The sequence below is a fragment of the Protopterus annectens genome, chromosome 3.part0 (assembly GCF_019279795.1).
Source record: "Protopterus annectens isolate FY-2018-M chromosome 3.part0, PAN1.0, whole genome shotgun sequence".
NCBI classification, from domain to species: Eukaryota; Metazoa; Chordata; order Ceratodontiformes; family Protopteridae; genus Protopterus; species Protopterus annectens.
Window position 1 is genome coordinate 1825935412 of NC_056731.1, and position 20658 is coordinate 1825956069.

Consider the following 20658-nt stretch of genomic DNA (forward strand, 5'->3'; position numbering starts at 1 on the left):
AGAACAAGGAGATAACAGTTTCAACAGACATCAAAGCAACAATTATTAGTAAAAACTCTAAAACCAAAAAAATATATACTCAGCTCTGTATATTTGCAGATAGATTGGAAGGCAGTCTCTCAGAACACAGGTTCCAGCAATTAAATGCAGGCTGCTATTAACAGGTCTAATTTTTTGCAAGTCATCCTTGGGTTACATAACACACAAGCTGTAAAGACCAGTTATACCAACAGAAGACACCTCAGAAAATAGGGGGAGGAGGGACAAAACAGTTTCAACAGAGATCTAAGCAACAATTAACAGTACAAACTCTAAAACCATCAAAATATACTCAGCTCTGTATATTTGCAGATAGATTGGAAAGCAGTCTTTCAGAAATGGGAGATAACAGTTTCAACAGAGATCTAAGCAACAATTAACAGTACAAATTCTAAAACAAAAAAACATACTCAGCTCTGTATATCTGCAGATAGATTGGAAGGTAGTCTCTCAGATCCCAGGTTCCAGCAATTAAATGCAGGCTGTTACTAACAGGTCTAATTTTATGCATGTGATCCTTGAGTTTGATAACACACAAGCTGTAAAGACCAGTTATACCAACTGGGAAACACGGCAGAAAATAGGGGGAGGTGGGTGAAACTGTTTCAACAGAGATCTAAGCAACAATTAACAGTAGAAACTCTAAAATGAAAAAAATATACTCAGCTCTGTATATTTGCAGATTGATTAGAAAGCAGTCTCTCTTAGAACAGGGTGACAATGGTTTCAACAGAGATCTAAACAATAATTAAGAGTACAAACTCTAAAACAAAAAAAATGTACTCTGCATATTTGCAGATAGATTGTAAGGCAGCCTCTCACAACAGGGAGACAAGAGTTTCAACAGAGATCTAAGCAACAATTAACAGACAATCTCTAAAACCAAAATAAAATATACTCAGCTCTGTTTCTTTGCAGATAAATTGGAGGGCAGTCTCCCAGAACACAGGTTCCAGCAATTAAATGCAGGCTGTTACAAACAGGTCAAATTTTATGCAAGTGATCCTTGAGTTAGATAACACACAAGCTGTAAAGACCAGGGAAAAGTGGGACAAAACTGTTTCAACAGAGATCTAAGCAACACTTAACAGTACAAACTCTAAAACAAAAAATATATATGCTCAGCTCTGTATATGTGCAGATAGATTATACCCACTGAAGAAATGGCAGAAAATAGGGGGAGGTGGGCCAAAAGAGTTTCAACAGAGATCTAAGCAACAATTTACAGTACAAACTTTAAAACCAAAAAAATATGCTCAGTTCTGTGTATTTGCAGACAGATTGGAAAGCAGTCTCTCTGAACAGGGAGACAACAGTTTCAACAGATATCTAAGCAAAAATTAAAAGTAAAAACTCTAAAACAAAAAAATATATACTCACCTCAGTATATTTGCAGATAGATTGGAAGGCAGTCTCTCAGAACACAAGTTCCAGCAATTAAATGCAGGCTGTTACTAACAGGTCTAATTTTATGCAAGTGATCTTTGAGTTAGATAGCACATAAGGTGTAAAGACCAGTTATACCAACTGAAGACACAGCAGAAAAAAGAGGGAAGTGGGACAGAACAGTTTCAACAGAGATCTAAGCAATTTCTAACAGTACAAACTCTAAAACCAAAACAAAAAATAAGCTCTATATATTTGCAGATAGATTAGAAAACAGTCTGTTAGAACAGGGAGACAACAGTTTCAACAGAGATCTAAGCAACAATTAACAGAACAAACTCTAAAACCAAAAACATATATTCTCAGCTCTGTGCATTTGCAGAATGAATGGAAAGCAGTCTCTCAGAACAGGAAACAACAGTTTCAACAGAGATCTAAGCAACAATTTATACTACAAACTCTAAAACCAAAAAATATACTCAGCTCTGTATATTTGCAGTTAGATTGGAAAGCAGTCTCTCAGAACAGGGACACAACAGTTTCAACAGAGATCTGAGCACCAATTAATAGTACAAACTCTAAAACCAAAAAAAAAAAATACTCAGCTCTGTATATTTGCAGATAGATTGGAAGCAGTCTCTCATAACACAGGTTCCAGCAATTAAATGCAGGCTGTTACTAACATGTCTAATTTTATGCAAGTGATCCTTGAGATAGAAAAACACAAGCTGTAAAGACCAGTTATACCAAGTGAAGACACTGAAGAAAATAGGGGGAGGTGGAACAAAACAATTTCAAGAGCGATCTAAGCAACAATTAACAGTACAAACTCTAAAACCAAAAAAATATACTCAGCTCTGTATATTTGCAGATTGATTGGAAAGCAGTCTCTCTTAGAACAGGGTGACAATGGTTTCAACAGAGATCTAAACAATAATTAACAGCACAAACTCTAAAATGAGAAAAATATATACTCAGCTCTGCATATTTGCAGATAGATTGGAAGGCAGCCTCTCACAACAGGGAGACAAGAGTTTCAACAGAGACCTAAGCAAAAATTAACAGACAAACTCTAAAACCAATATATAAATATATATACTCAGCTCTGTTTCTTTGCAGATAAATTGGAAGGCAGTCTCTCAGAACACACAAGCTGTAAAGACTAGTTATACCAACTGAAGGCATGGCAGAAAATAGGGGGAGGTGGGACAAACAGTTTCAACAGAGATCTAAGCAACAATTAACAGTACAAACTCTAAAATCAAAAAAATATACTCAGCTCTGTATATTTGCAGATAGATTGGAAAGCAGTCTCTCAGAACAGGGAGACAACAGTTTCAACAAAGATCTAAGCAAAAATTAACAGTACAAACTCTAAAACCAAAAAAATATACTCAGCTCAGTATATTTGCAGATAGATTGGAAGGCAGTCTCTCAGAACACAGGTTCCAGCAATTAAATGCAGGTTGTTACTAAGAGGTCTAATTTTTTGCAAGTGATCCTTGAGTTAGATAACACACAAGCTGTAAAGACCAGTTATACCAACTGAAGGCAAGGCGGAAAATAGGGGGAGGTGGGACAAAACAGTTTCAACAGAGATGTAAGCAACAATTAACAGTACAAACTCTAAAACCAAAAAATATATACTCAGCTCTGTATATTTGCAGATAGACTGGAAAGCAATCTCTCAGTACAGGTAGACAACAGTTTCAAAAGAGATCTAAGCAACAATTAACAGTACAAACTCTAAAACCAAAAAATATATACTCAGCTCTGTATATTTGCAGATGGATTGGAAGACAGTCACTCAGAACACAGGTTCCAGCAATTAAATGCAGGCTGTTACTAACAGGTCTGATTTTATGCAAGTGATCCTTGAGTTAGATAACACACAAGCTGTAAAGACCAGTTAAACCAACAGAAGACACTGTAGTAAATAGGGAGAGGTGGCACAAAACAGTTTCAACAGAGGTCTAAGCAACAATTAACAATACAAACTCTAAAACCATCAAAATATACTCAGCTCTGTATATTTGCAGATAGATTGGAAAGCAGTCTTTCAGAAATGGGAGATAGTTTCAACAGAGATCTAAGCAACAATTAACAGTACAAACTCTAAAACCAAAAAATATACTCAGCTCTGTATATTTGCAGATAGATTGGAAAGCAGTTTCTCAGGAAAGGGAGACAACAGTTGCAACAGAGATCTAAGCAACAGTTAACAGTACAAACACTAAAACCAACAAATATATATACTCAGCTTTGTATATTTGCAGATAGATTGGAAGGAAGTCTCTCAGAACACAGGTTCTAGCAATTAAATGCAGGCTGTTATTAACAGGTCTAATTTTTTGCAAGGGATCCTTGAGTTAAATAACACATAAGCTGTAGAGACCAGTTATACCAACTGAAGACACGGCAAAGAATAGGGGGAGGTGGGACAAAACAGTTTCAACAAAGATCTAGCAATAATTAACAGTACAAACTCTAAAACCAAAGAATATATACTCAGCTTTGTATATTTGCAGATAGACTGGAAAGCAGTTTCTCAGAACAAGGAGACAACAGTTTCAACAGAGATCAAAGCAACAATTAATAGTACAAACTCTAAAACCAAAAAAATATATACTCAGCTCTGTATATTTGCAGATAGATTAGATGGCAGTCTCTCAGAACACAGTCTCCAGCAATTAAATTCAGGCTGTTACTAACAGGTCTAATTTTATTCAAGTGATCCTTGAGTTAGATAAACATAACCTGTAAAGACCAGTTATACCAACTGGAGACACAGCAGAAAATAGGAGGAGGTGGGACAAAACAGTTTCAACAGAGATCTAAGCAGCAGTTAACAGTACAAACTCTAAAACAAAAAAAATATATATACTCAGCTCTGTGTTTTTGCAGATAGAATTGAAGGCAGTCTCTCAGAACACAGGTTTCAGCAATTAAATGCAGGCTGTTACTAACAGTTCTAATTGTATGCAAGTGATCATTGAGTTAGATAACACACAAGCTGTAAAGACAAGTTATACCACCTGAAGGCACAGCAGAAAGTAGGAGGAGGTGGGACATAATAGTTTCAACAGAGATCTAAGCAGCAAGTAACAGTACAAACTGTAAAACCAATACAATATACTCAGCTCTGTATATCTGCAGATAGACTGGAAAGCAGTCTCTCAGAACAGTGAGACAACAGTTGCAACAGAGATCTAAGGAACAATTAACAGTACAAACTCTAAAACCAAAAAAATATATACTCAGCTCTGTATATCTGCAGATAGACTTGAAAGCAGTCTCTCAGAACAGGGAGACAACACTTTCAACAGAAATCTAAGCAACAATCAACAGAACAAACTCTAAAACCAAAAAAAATATACACAGCTCAGTATATTTGCAGATAGATTGGAAGGAAGTCTCTAAGAACACAGGTTCCAGCAATTAAATGCAGGCTGTTACTAACAGGTCTAATTTTATAAAAAATGGTCCTTGAGTTAGATAACACACAAGCTGTAAAGACCAGTTATACCAACTGAAGACATGGCAAAAAATAGGGGAGAGGGACAAAACATTTTCAACACAGATCTAAGAAACAATTAACAGACAAACTCTAAAACAAAAAAAAATTATACTTAGCTCTGTATATTTGCAGATGGATTGGAAGGCAGTCTCTCAGAACACAGATTCCAGCAATTAAATGCAGGCTGTTATTAGCAGGTCTAATTTTATACAAGTGATCCTTGAGTTAGATAAAACATAAGCTGTAAAGACCAGTTATACCAACTAAAGACATGGCGGAAAATAGTGGGAGGTGTGACAAAACAGTTTAAACAGAGATCTAAGCAGCAACAATTTACAGTACAAACTCTAAAACCAAAAAAAATATACTCAGCTCTGTATATTTGCAGTTAGATTGGAAAGCAGTCTCTCAGAACAGGGAGACAACAGTTTCAACAGAGATCTAAGTAACAATTAACAGCACAAACTCTAAAAAAAAAAAAAAACATATTTTCAGATCTGTATATTTGCGGATAGATTGGCAGACAGTCTGTCAGAATACAGGTTCCAACAATTGAATGCAGGCTTTTAGTAACAACCATAATTTTATGAAAATGATCCTTGATTTAGATAACTCACAAGCTGTAAAGACCAGTTTTACCAACTGAATACACTACAGAAAATAGGGGAACATGGGACAAAACAGTTTCAACAGAGATCTAAGCAACTTAACAGTACAAACTCTAAAACCAAAAAATATATGCAGCTCTGTATATTTGCAGATAGATTGGAATGCAGTCACTCAGAACAGGGAGACATCAGTTTCAACAGAGATCTAAGGAACAATTAACAGTTCAAACTCTAAAACCAAAAATATATACTCAGCTCTGTATATTTGCAGATAGATTGGAAGGCAGTCTCTCAGAACACAGGTTCCAGCAATTAAATGCAGGCTGCTACTAACAGGTCTAATTTTTTGCAAGTCATCCTTGGGTTAGATAACACACAAGCTGTAAAGACCAGTTGTACCAACTGAAGACACGGCAGAATAAAGGGGGAGATGGGACAAAACAGTTTAAACAGAGATCTAAGCAATAAATAACAGTACAAACTCTAAAACCAAAAACATATACTCAGCTCTGCATATTTGCAGATAGATTTGAAGGCAGTCTCTCAGAACACAGGTTCCAGCAATTAAATGCAGGCTGTTACTAACAGGTCTAATTTTATGCAAATAATCCTTGAGATAGATAACACACAAGCTGTAAAGACGAGTTATGCCAACAGAAGACACCTCAGAAAATAGGGGGATGAGGGACAAAACAGTTTTAACAGAGATCTAAGCAACAATTAACAGTACACACTCTAAAACCATCAAAATATACTCAGCTCTGTATATTTGCAGATAGATTGGAAAGCAGTCTTTCAGAAATGGGAGATAACAGTTTTAACAGAGATCTAAGCAACAATTAACAGTACCAATTCTAAAACCAAAAAAATATATACTCAGCTCTGTATATTTGCAGATAGATTGGAAGGCAGTCTCTCAGATCCCAGGTTCCAGCAATTAAATGCAGGCTGTTACTAACAGGTCTAATTTTATGCATGTGATCCTTGAGCATGATAACACACAAGCTGTAAAGACCAGTTATAACAACTGAAGACATGCCAGAAAATAGGGGGATAGGGACAAAAAAATTTCAACAGAGATCTAAGAAACAATTAACAGTACAAACTCTAAAACCAAAAAAATATACTGAGCACTGTATATTTGCAGATAGATTGGAAAGCAGTCTTTCTGAACAGGGAGACAACAGTTTCAACAGAGATCTGAGCAAAAATTAACAATACAAACTCTAAAACCAAAAAATATATACTCAGCTCTGTATATTTGCAGATAGATTGGAATGCATTATCTCAGAACACAGGTTCCAGCAATTAAATGCATGCTGTTACTAGCAGGTCCAATTTTCTGCAAGTGATCCTTGAGTTAGATAACCAAAGCTGTAATAACCATTTATACCAACTGGAGACACAGCAGAAAATAGGAGGAGGTGGGACAAAACAGTTTCAACAGAGATCTAAGCAAAAATTAACAGTACAAACTCTAAAACCAAAAACTATACTCAGCTCTGTATATTTGCATATAGATTGGAAAGCAGTCTCTCTGTACAGGGAGACAACAGTTTCAACAGAGATCTAAGCTACAATTAACAGCACAAACTCTAAAACAAAAAAAAAAAACATATTTTCAGATCTGTATATTTGCGGATAGATTGGCAGACAGTCTGTCAGAATACAGGTTCCAACAATTGAATGCAGGCTTTTAGTAACAACCCTAATTTTATGAAAGTGATCCTTGATTTAGATAACACACAAGCTGTAAAGACCAGTTTTACCAACTGAATACACTACAGAAAATAGGGGAACATGGGACAAAACAGTTTAAACAGAGATCTAAGCAATAAATAACAGTACAAACTCTAAAACCAAAAAATATACGCAGCTCTGTATATTTGCAGATAGATTGGAATGCAGTCGCTCAGAACAGGGAGACATCAGTTTCAACAGAGATCTAAGGAACAATTAACAGTTCAAACTCTAAAACCAAAAAATATATACTCAGCTCTGTATATTTGCAGATAGATTGGAAGGCAGTCTCTCAGAACACCGGTTCCAGCAATTAAATGCAGGCTGCTACTAACAGGTCTAATTTTTTGCAAGTCATCCTTGGGTTAGATAACACACAAGCTGTAAAGACCAGTTGTACCAACTGAAGACATGGCAGAATAAAGGGGGAGATGGGACAAAACAGTTTTAACAGAGATCTAAGCAACAATTAACAGTACACACTCTAAAACCATCAAAATATACTCAGCTCTGTATATTTGCAGATAGATTGGAAAGCAGTCTCTCTGAAATGGGAGATAACAGTTTTAACAGAGATCTAAGCAACAATTAACAGTACAAACTCTAAAACCAAAAAAATATACTGAGCACTGTATATTTGCAGATAGATTGGAAAGCAGTCTTTCAGAACAGGGAGACAACAGTTTCAACAGAGATCTGAGCAAAAATTAACAATACAAACTCTAAAACCAAAAAATATATACTCAGCTCTGTATATTTGCAGATAGATTGGAATGCATTATCTCAGAACACAGGTTCCAGCAATTAAATGCATGCTGTTTCTAGCAGGTCTAATTTTCTGCAAGTGATCCTTGAGTTAGATAACACACAAGCTGTAATAACCATTTATACCAACTAGAGACACAGCAGAAAATAGGGGGAGGTGGGACAAAACAGTTTCAACAGAGATCTAAGAAAAAATTAACAGTACAAACTCTAAAACCAAAAAATATACTCAGCTCTGTATATTTGCATATAGATTGGAAAGCAGTCTCTCTGTACAGGGAGACAACAGTTTCAACAGAGATCTAAGCAACAATTAACAGTACAAACTCTAAAACCAAAAAATATATATACTCAGCTCTGTATATTTGCAGATAGATTGGAAGGAAGTCTCTCAGAACACAGGTTCTAGCAATTAAATGCAGGCTGTTATTAACAAGTCTCATGTTTTGCAAGTGATCCTTGAGTTAAATAACACATAAGCTGTAAAGACCAGTTATACCAACTGAAGACACGGCAGAAAATAAGGGAAGGTGGGACAAATTAGCTTCAACACAGATCTAAGCAATAATTAAACATACAAACTCTAAAATCTAAAAACTTATACTCAGCTCTGCGTATTTGCAGATAGATTGGAAGGCAGTCTCTCAGAACACAGGTTCCAGCAATTAAATGCAGGCTGTTACTAACAGGTCTAATTTATGCAAGTGATCCTTGATTTAGATAAAACACAAGCTGTAAAGACCAGTTATACCAGCTGAAGACACGGCGGAAAATAGGGGGAGGTGGGACAAACCAGTTTCAACAGAGATCTAAGAAACAATTAACAGTACAAATTCAAAAACCAAAAAAATACTCAGCTCTGTATATTTGCCTTTAGATTGGAAGGCAGTTTCTCAGAGCACAGGTTCCAGTAATTAAATACAGGCTGTTACTAACAGGTCTAATTTTATGCACGTGATCCTTGAGTTAGATAACACACCAGCTGTAAAGACCTGTTATACCAACTGAAGACATGGCAGAAAAAGGGGGAGGTGGGACAAAACAGTTTCAACAGAGATCTATGCAACAATTAACAGTACACACTCTAAAACAAAAAAATACTCAGCCCTGTATAGTTGTAGAAAGATTGGAATGCAGTCTCTCAGAACACAGGTTCCAGCAATTAAATGCAGGCTGTTACTGACAGGTCTAATTTTATACAAGTGATCCTTGAGTTAGATAACACACAAGCTGTACAGACCAGTTATACCAACTGAAGACATGGCAGAAAATAGGGGAGTTGGGACAAAACAGTTTCAACAGAGATCTAAGCAACAATTAACAGTACAAACTCTAAAACAAAAACAATATTGTCAGCTCTTTATATCTGCAGACGGATTGGAAAGCAGTCTCTTAATCAGGGAGACAACCGTTTCAACAGAGATCTAAGCAACAATTTACAGTACAAACTCTAAAACCAAAAACATATATACTCAGCTCTGTATATTTGCAGATAGATTGGAAGGCAGTCTCTCAGAACACAACTTCCAACAATTAAATGCAGACTGTTACTAACAGATCTAACTTTATGCAAATAATCCTTGAGTTAGATAGCACACAAGCTGTAAAGACCAGTTATACCAACTGAAGACACGGCAGAAAATAGGGGGAGGTTGGACAAAACATTTTCAATGGAGATCTAAGCAACAATTAATAGTACAAACTCTAAAACTACAAAATATACTCAGCTCTGTACATTTGCAGATAGATTGGAAGGCAGTCTCTCAGAACATGGAGAAAACAGTTTCAACAGAGATCTAAGCAACAATTAACAGTTCAAACTCTAAAACCAAAAAAATACTCAGCTCTATATATTTGCACATAGATTGGAAGGCAGTCTCTCAGAACACAGGTTCCAGCAATAAAATGCAGGCTGCTACTAACAGGTCTAATTTTATGCAAGTGATCCTTGAGTTAGATAACACACAAGCTGTAAAGACCAGTTGTACCAACTAAAGACATAGCAGAATAAAGGGGGAGGTGGGACAAAACAGTTTCAACAGAGATCTAAGCAACAATTTACAGTACAAACTCCAAAACGAAAATATATATACTCAGCTCTCTATCTTTGCAGATAGATTTGAAGGCAGTTTCTCAGAACACAGGTGTCAGCAATTAAATGCAGGCTGTTGCTAACAGATCTAATTTTATGCAAATGATCCTTGAGTTAGATAACACACAAGCTGTAAAGACCAGTTATACCAACTGAAGACACAGCAGAAAATAAAGGGAGGTGGGACAACACAGTTTCAACAGAGATCTAAGCTACAATTAACAGTACAAACTCTGAAATCATAAAAATATACCCAGCTCTGTATATTTGCAGATAGATTGGAAAGCAGTCTCTCAGAAAAGGGAGACAACAGTTTCAACAGAGATCTAAGCAACAATTAACAGTTCAAGCTCTAAAACCAAAAAATATATACTCAGCTCTGTATATTTGCAGATAGATTGGAAGGCAGTCTCTCAGAACCCAGGTTCCAGCAATTAAATGTGGGCTGTTACTAACAGGTCTAATTTTATGCACGTGAACCTTGAGTAAGATAACACACAAGCTGTAAAGACCAGTTATGCCAACTGAAGACAATGCAGAAAATAGGGGGAGGTGGGACAAAACAGTTTCAATAGAGATCTAAGCAACAATTAACAGTACAAACTCTAAAACCAAAAAAATATACGCAGCTCTGTATATTTATGGATAGATTGGAAAGCAGTCTCTCACAACAGGGAGACAACAGTTTCATCAGACATCTAAGCAACAATTTACAGTACCAACTCTAAAACCAAAAATATATACTCGGCTCGTTATATTTTCAGATAGATTGGAAGGCAGTCAATCAGAATACAGGTTCCAGCAAATAAATGCAGGCTGTTACTACCAGGTCTAATTTTATGCAAGTGATCCTTGAGATAAATAATACACAAGCTGTAAAGACCAGTTATACCAACTGAAGACATGGCAGACAATAGGGGGAGGTGGGACAAAACAGTTTGAAAAGAGAACTAAGCAACAATTAATAGTACAAACTCTAAAACCAACAAGTATATACTCAGCTTTGTATATTTGTGGATAGATTGGAAAGCAGTCACTCAGAACAGGGAGACAACTGTTTCAATAGAGATCTAAGCAACAATTAACAGTGCAAACTCTAAAATCAATAAAAATATACTCAGCTCTGTAAATCTGCAGATAGATTGCAAGGCAGTCTCTCAGAACACGTTTTAGCAATTAAATGCAGGCTGTTACTAACAGGTCTAATTTTATGCAAGTGATCCTTGAGTTAGATAACACACAAGCTGTAAAGACCAGTTATACCAGCTGAAGACACGGCAGAAAATAATGGGAGGTAGAACAAAACCGTTTCAACAGAGATCTAAGCAACAATTAACAGTACAAGCTCTAAAACCAATAAAATATATATTCAGCTCTGTATATTTACAGATAGATTGGAAGGCAGTCTCTCAGAACACAGGTTCCAGCAATTAAATGCAGGCTGTTGCTAACAGGTCTAATTTTATGCAAGTGATCCTTGAGTTAGATAACACACAAGTTGTAAAGACCAGTTATACCAACTGAAGACACAGCAGACAATGGGGGGAGGTTGGACAAAACTGTTTCAACAGAGATCTAAGCAACAATTAACAGTACAAACTCTAAAATCAAAAAAATATACTCAGCTCTATATACTTCCAGATTGATTGGAAAGCAGTCTCGTAGAACAGGAAGACAAGGGTTTCATCAGAGATCTAAGCAACAATAAACAGTACAAACTCTAAAACCAAAACAAATATACTCAGCTCTGTATATTTGCAGATAGATTGGAATGTAGTCTCCCGGAACACTGGTTCCAGCAATTAAATGCAGGCTGTTACTAATAGGTCTAAGTTTATATAATTTTTATATAAATTAGAATTTATAATTCTTTGTAATCCATTAAGCTCTGTCTGCTTTGTATACTACTAGTTACAGTAAAACAATGTAAAGTTTTTTTGCTGGTTTTTGAGCTGGTAAACCTCTTAGTGAGTCAAACAGACAGCGACATAGGTCAGGGCAATATTCTGACACAAAGTCAGGATAGGTGGCAGGCACAGCAGGCAAAAATGTTTTAAAATTCTTCCACTATTGTTTGCTGGCTGGCACTGTCATTTCTTAGTGACTAGTGTGACACCTAATATTAACAGTGTGCCTAGGGGTGATTAACAATTGGCAGTTGTTAAGATCTGATCTTGAACTATTGAAGCACTTTAGCTATTTTATTTGCCAGTACAGGAGCATAATTACGGTGCTCCATGCACTACATGGAATTTATTAACGGACAATTTATTAAACATAATTATGAAAAAATATGGAGAGGCCACTTACACGTGAGACATTTATATGAAAATTAGGGTTAATAGTGGAAGACTTAAGTTAGGTGGGAGTATTCATTATAAAGAATTCAAAGCACAGAAAGGAGTATAGAAGGTTAACAGAATTATTACTGGATTTAGTGGAGCAGAAACACTGGAATATTTATAAGAAAGTAACAGGGTGTGTTTATAAGTAGACATTTATAGCTGCAAGTAAAAAAGTAAAAAAGAAATGATTCCATTACTAATTTAATACAGGAAAAAAATATCCTATATGAATATGTTTTGTGTGGTAATGAAATAGTCTGTATAGAACATTAATGTAGATTATGAAAACAGTAGAAGATGTTTTGTCAGGCTTAAATTATTTATCAAATTATACAGAACAAATAATCAGAAATTGGAAGGTAAGGGAGGTCTGTGAAATAAAAGAAGATTTGATGCAGAGTTTTGAGCATACATATTAGGTTAGAGGTGGTATACGAGATATTTTGGACTGCAAGGGTTAGTGGTGCTCGTGGATATATGAACTAACTTATATTTTTTACAAATATAGGGTTGGCAGTCAAGTTAATATTTTGGTATTTTTTGCCAAGATGTTGCCAACACTGTGAGGATAAGGAAAATAATTATTTGAGTATAGTTAAGATTTAATATAAATGTCAAAAATATTAAATACTGATTATAAGCAATTGACCAAACTTTGCAGATTAGGTTAAACAAAATGAAGAATGTGATAGTGGAGTTATTGGTTTATTTGATAGCCAAAGGAAAAAACACTTAAGATTTATTTTCTAATGCAATGATTGATATTCAGAAACTTTTAGTTTTAAACAAGGTGAGCTTATTGTAAAGGATGTTACATCATTTTTATAATAATGCATCATATATACTCATGATTCAGATAGGGATCAGTTCTAAATTCATAGGATTTAAAAGAGAAGTGCGTCATTAGATGTTTATAATTCCATGTATTTATGTTAACTTGGGAAAGAGAATAATGGTGAAAGAATACGTGTTGACCCAACAACAGCACTTTGAGTACAGTTCGATTGACAGAAAAGGAGTAAAATGAGCTTTGTCAAACCTAGCAAATAGTAAAAAGAACTGGACATACAAAGACAGATAAAAGTGAAGTCGTTTTTAATATAGCAGAATTAAAATCCACAAAGCTTTTGGGACATGCTCCCTTCCTCAGTGTGTCAAACCTCCAAGGTAAGTATTTTTGCAGGGGGGCAAACCTCCATGTAGAGAGACACCCTCACCCACCCCCCCCAAACTTAAATATATCAACTCAGAGATCACACAACAATGGAGAAGAAAGAAAACTCAACTGCTGGTGAAATTCATTTTGCTCTTTCCCATTAATCACACAGCACCTGCTTATGTGCTGTTGATGGGTCGACAAGATCCCTGGTGAAGAAAGGGGTGAGCCGAGCTGTTCATCAAGTCATGTTGTTTTTGGGTAGTTTATTATTGCAGATACCTGGGGCAGCCACGGTGGTGCAGCAGTTAGCATTGTCACCTCACAGCAAGAGGTTCTCTGGTTCAATTCTCAGCTGGGGTGTCTTCAGTGCAGAGTCTGCATGTCCTCCCTGTGGTCACATGGGTTTCCTCCAGGTGCTCCGGTTTCATTCCAAAGACATGCTGTAGGTGGATTGGACACTCTAAATTAGCCCTAGGTGTCTGCGTGTGCATGTGTGTGCCTTCTGTAGAAGGTTGGGTGCTGGGCTGACAACTCAACACCGTCAAACTCCACTGCCAATGATGAGCAGACAGGTGATCCACTGTGGCAACCCCTAACTGGGAAAAGCTGGAAGAAGAATTAATACAGTTATTTCAGAATTACATACCATGAGAATTCTTTACCCACCATAATCAGAACCACTTCTAACCACACCATTTTCAAGAAGTTTCTGAAAGAATACCTCACCAAACTATGGTTATAATTCTTCCAGCATTACATGAAACTAGAAACTTCTTCTAACAACTTTAACACTTTAAAATATCTATCTTCACTTAATTTAACTCTTCTCCCTCTCAGTTTTATGCATCCTAAGCTACAAAATTAAATTTAAAGAAATGAAAGCCTGACTGTTACTACATTTCTACATAGAATGGGGGGCACACCTAACCATTTCTACATTTCTACACAGGATTGTGGGGGGTCACACCTGACATGCCTGTGAGCACGTATATTTCCCCAACACCCATGAGATGTTGCCCAGCAATATCCAACGGTTCCACCAAATAGCAGAATACCCTGAGGTAGTGGGTGTTATAGTCTGCATGCACATATGCATCAAAGCACCACCAAGTGAACGTGGAAGGGTCTACATCAACTGCAAGGGCTTCCCCTCCATCAACTGCCAGGTTGTGTGCGATGTCCAGGGCATAATAATGAATGTGTTTGCTGGCTGCCCTGGAAGCTATCACGATTCCCACATCTGGCATCTGACATAGCTGTACCAGAGATTTGCCAATGGGGACATCCCTCACAGTCACCTAGTCGGGGATGCTGGATATGCACTGGAGCCGTGGCTGATGACACCCATCAGAAATGCACACACAACCAAACAAGAACTCCACAATGAGGCACACGCACAGACCACAATTATAGTAGAGCGTGTGTTTGGGATGCTCAAGTCACGGTTCTGGTGACTGGACACATCTGGTGGTGCCTTGCAGTACTCACCAAGCTACATGTACCCCAATGGTCCGTGTATGTGCCATGCTACACAATATGATCCTGTGGAAACAGCTGCAGCAGGAACAGCATGGGAGCAGGACTACACTTCCCCACACTTTAGCAAGGCCTGCACAGACACAGAGTGACTCAGAGGAGGAACAACCTGAGCCTGCTCCAGCAGGCAGAAGGAGGCAGGCCCAGTATGCCCTGGCCTTGGCAAAGAGGCAATGCATAGCACATACACTGACATAGGAGGGACCCAGGGAATGACACTTATCTCTGACTCTCACATACAGTAAAAGGGATGCCAAACATTACACTACCTGTGCATAACCATGTGTAGGGAGTGTACTATGTGCATCTGACATAGGCAACCCTGCAGCACCACCCTCAATACTGGGACACCCACAAGGTAAGTGACTCACACATGCCTGTTGGGGGTCACATACCCAACAACAGTCACAGCCAGCAGGACAGGTGTAAACAAACACAAACAAAGGTGGTGCTATGGCCTCTGAATGAGGCCTATGGGTAACCTCCCCCCATGCCTACACAGACAGACTACAACAGGTCAAGCAGTGGGATGTCAGTTCTGAAGGGTAGGAAGTCAGAAACTAATATGTAGGTAATTAAAAGCTAAGATCTGTAGTACAGTTGTATGCCTCTAGTCAGCACGATAGGTAAGACAACAGACTGAAATGGAGTGCCCGACATACGAGTACAGTCCTAGCAAATGTGTACAAGTGTCAGGTGTGTCCCCCTAACCTATGTAGAAAAGTTTTCACAGTCAGGTGTGCCCCCCCCCACAATCCTGTGCAGAAATAGTCAGGTGTGGCCCCCATTCTATGTAGAAATGTAGTAATAGTCAGGTGTGCCCCCCATCCTGTGTAGAAATGTAGAAATAGTCAGGTGTGCCCCCCATCCTACATAGAAATATAGTAATAGTCAGGTGTGCCCCCCAATCTTGTGTAAAAATGTAGAAATAGTCAGGTGTGCCCCCCATCCTATGTAGAAATGTAGTAACAGACAGGTTTCCCCCCCCCCCATCCTGTGTAGAAATGCAGAAATAGTCAGGTGTGCCCCCCCATCCTACATAGAAATACAGTAATAGTCAGGTGTGCCCCCCATAATCCCATGTAAAAATGTAGAAATAGTCAGGAGTGCCCCCCATCTTACGTAGAAATGTAGTAACAGTCAGGTATGCCCCCCAATCCTGTGTAGAAATGTAGAAATAGTCAGTTGTGCCCCCCATCCTACATAGAAATATAGTAACAGTCAGGTGTGCCCCCCCAGAAATTCTGTGTAGAAATGTAAAAATAGTCAAGTGTGCCCCCCCATCCTACGCAGAAATGCAGAAATGTGGAAATGCAGAAATGCAAAATGTAGTAACAGTCCATGCCAAATGATTGACAGATACCCTGCAGAGACAGCATACTACCTGTGGGTGTACAACACAAAGGTCAGCACTGCAGTACAAATGACCAGGACTCGATCCGCACATTCAGTACAGATGGCCATACTTGGCATGCCCACACACTTAGAGAAATGAAGGCAATGTCAGTCAACAACATACTGAAAGGTCATACTGGGCATGCTCACACACTTAAACACATGAAGGCCATGTCTGCAAACACCAGTGGACCAGACATATCTGGCAGCAGCAAATCTTAGTGTAGACACTCCTCAGTATGCACCACTCATGCCTTGCACACACAGTGGATAGGAATACAGGCATATATATAACGACAATACACTATAATAAGTCAAAGGTAGACATACATAGATGTGTGGAAGAGGGTGACTGTGACAAGGAGCCATCCAGGCCTGTTCCACTCAGCACACAGGCAAAGGGCCACAACCACACGAGGGTTAGATGTCACTCACTGCAGATACTAGCCACCAGTATCTGTCAACATTACAGAGTATGTGGTGCACGTGCCAGCTGTGCAACATGACTGTTCAAGGAAGTAGTCATCTAGCAACTGTATACACATACCTGTGAAATATGACCAGGTTGTGCAGGCATGTGGCGTGTCAACCCCTAGATGAATGGGTTATGGCCCATGCACACACACTGCCCTCCCCATAGCCCCACTATGACAAGCTTGCTGAGGTCATCCACTGTGAAATACACCTTTGGGAGAGCTGTGTTCTAGTGATCTCTTTGACGTGTCCCATAACTGCATACTGCTGTAGTGTGATAAACTTGTTCAGTAGAAGTTCTAACCCCAGCCTTAGCAACTGTGTGTGTGTCTGTCTGTTTAGAAAACAATGCTTTTTAGGGTAGTCACACTCCCTACAATTGAAATGTTCTACTTTGGTAAGGCAACTGATGTCATCCACCTATAAATACATCTCTGAGAAGGTTGTACCCAGTAATCTCTGTAGCACATGCTGTAACTGTGCAATGTTGTAGTGTAATTAACTAGATAGGGAGGAGTTCTAACCCCAGCCTTGGCAACTGTGTGTGTCTGTCTGTGTAAACAGCCATGCTTTTTAGGGTAGTCACACCCCCTACAATTTAAATGCTCTACTTTGGTAAGGCTGCTGATGTCATCCACCTAGAAGTACACCTCTGGGAAGATTGTAGAACAGTAATCTCTGTAGCATGTCTTGTAACTGCATGCTATTGTAGTGTAATAAAGTAGTGTGGTAGGTGTTCTAATCCCCAACATGGCAAGTGCTTTTGTGTGTGTGTCTGTCTGACGTTGTTTATATAGGGAACAGTGATTTTGAGGGTAGTCACACACTCCCTACAAGTCAAATGCTCAACTTTGGCAAGGCTGCTGATGTCATCCCCCAAGAAATACACCCCTGGGAAGGCTGTAGCCCAGTAATCTCAGTAGTGCATGCTGTAACTCTGTGCTGCTGTAGTGTGATTTAGAGCTGTGGTCAGGTTCTATCCCACCCATGGCAGTGCTGGATGTTTTGTGTGTAGGGAGCAATGTATTAGAGGCTAGTCACACTCAGTACAATTCAAGTGCCCTACTTTGTCAATCCTGCTGATTTCATTCATTGTGAAATACACCTTTGGAAAAAAAGAGTTGCCCAGTAATCCCCATGGTGTGTCCTGTAACAACTCCCATGCTGTAGTATGATATAGATTTCTGTTAGGGGTTCTATACCCACTCAAGTTAGCTGTGGATGTTTTGTGTTTGTTCCAATTCCTGTGTAGGAAACAATGCATTATAGGTTAATCACGCTCAGTACATGTCACATGCCCTACATTGGCAAGCCTGCTGATGTCAGCCAATGTGATATACACCTTTGGGGAACTCATTCTCAAGTAATCCATGTGGTGTATCCTATAACAGCTCCATGCTGTAGTATGGTATAGATAGGGGTTCTATACCCCCGCAAGTTGTTTGTAGATGTTTTGTGTGTGTTCCAATGTCTGTGTAGGGAACAATGCATTTTAGGCTAGTCACACTCAGTACATGTCAAATGCCTTACTTTGGCAATTCTGCTGATGTCAGCCAATGTGATATACACCTCTGGGGAAAAATTTATCCAGTAATCCCCATTGTGTGCCCTATAACAGCTCCATGCTGCAGTATGAAATAGACCTCTGTTTGGGGTTCTATACCCACACATGTTGGTTGTGGATGTTTTGTGTTTGTTCCAATGTCTGTGTAGGGAGCAATGCATTTTAGGCTAGTCACACTCAGTACATTTCAAATGCCCTACTTTGGCTATCCTGCTGATGTCAGCCAATGTGATATGCACCCTTGGGGAAGTAATACTGCAGTAATCTCCATGGTGCATACTATATTTCAGTAGTACTGTCGTGTAATAAACTAGTTAGGTAGGGGTTCTACTCCAAGACATGACAGATGTGTGTAACTCATGTCCTATGAGGAGGTGGGTGTGAGTGTGTGACACCTGAGACCAATGTTGAGTGGGTTTTGCAAATTTCTTATATGGTGGCCCTAGTATATATCACAATGTCCACTGTACAGGGATAACAGATGTGAAATAGCCGAGAGGCTGGGGTGCAAATCCATACCCATACATGTGATATCAAGGCCAGGCAATCACAGTTAGCAACCCCAGTATTACCCAGAACACACTCTCTACCCATGTCTCATACACACACAGACATGTCAAGGCAACAGCCAATATGTGTGTAGTACACTGCATATCGGTGACTGATAGTAACTATGGAGTGAATGCTGTGGCCTACAGAGGGCATGGCATCCTGTCCATCTGTCCAATAGGCACATACATGCAGACAGTGCACCTTCCCCATGTTCCTCACTGGACACCTGCGGTGCCATCACATGACCCTCAAAGGACATATCATGCCTGAAAACATGTCCTGTATGGAAAGATGACACTGACATCAGGGAATGTCGTTAGCATGCTATCAGTGTAGGTGAAGGGGTAACCTGCTGTCCATTACCAGTTCCTGGTACAGGTGGCCAAGACTGGCACATCTGATAATAATCTGTGCACACAACATGGGCCCGACATTCCAGATACAGTTCCACATGTCACTGTACATGCATGTGGGAGGTGTGCATATCCCAGACACTGTCCATGTCATGGACAATGGAATACATACATGGCAAGCAATGCACACCATTGGCAGTCACCCAGTTGACTGGGATGGTGGATACAATACCCACCTGTGTGGACAAATGCAGAAACCACAGCCCTGAGCCACAATGCCGACCATTGTCATGTGGCCTGATGCCAAGGTATAACCATCACCTAGCCTTTTATAGCCATCTGGCACAGTCAACCACTAAATACCCATACATAAATGCACCCCTTCATATCAGTACTGACACCCCTGTGTGTTTTTGTGTGTGTTGTATGATGCATATGATCACATCCATACTCACTGCAACCCCCAGTGGCATACTGAAGCATTCTGCTGATGCCAGAAACCTCCCCATACCTTTTGCCCATATAACCTCCATATGACCCAAGTGGTGCATGTGATACCTGCACAGTAATGTGTTGAGGCAATCTCACTAGTGATGAGCTATATCCCTGGCCCTGCCAAGTGTGCCAATGTGTGTGCATCCCTGTGAGAGTGTGGCTGTGTTGAAGCTGGCACCTGTTTATGCAGACAGGCACGTGTACTTCACCTACCATATAGCTACCATATCCCTGTTGCAGATGTCACTCACGATCACATATATGTTCTGACGACTCCACAACAGGTAACCTCTGTGGCACATCCAATAACTTCATAGGACTGTGACAGCACTACATAGTCGTCAGGGGCTTATACACTGTGCTGGTAGGTGTGTGACACAAACATGCTAAGGTTTTACACTCCCACCCCTCCCTGACTTGTCAATGCCTTTGTCTACCTCTCCCACTCCCTCTCTGGTGGATGTGGAGACCTACACCTGTTTTTCTTAGGCAGCAGCATGTGCATTTTAAGTGATGCTCATGATCAGCTGATGGCCTCTGCAGGAATTGCAGCCCTCTCCTAGCCAATTGCATGGGGAACAACTGTGGTAACATTCTCATAGCCAATTGCATGGAAACACACTCCACTATCTAGGACC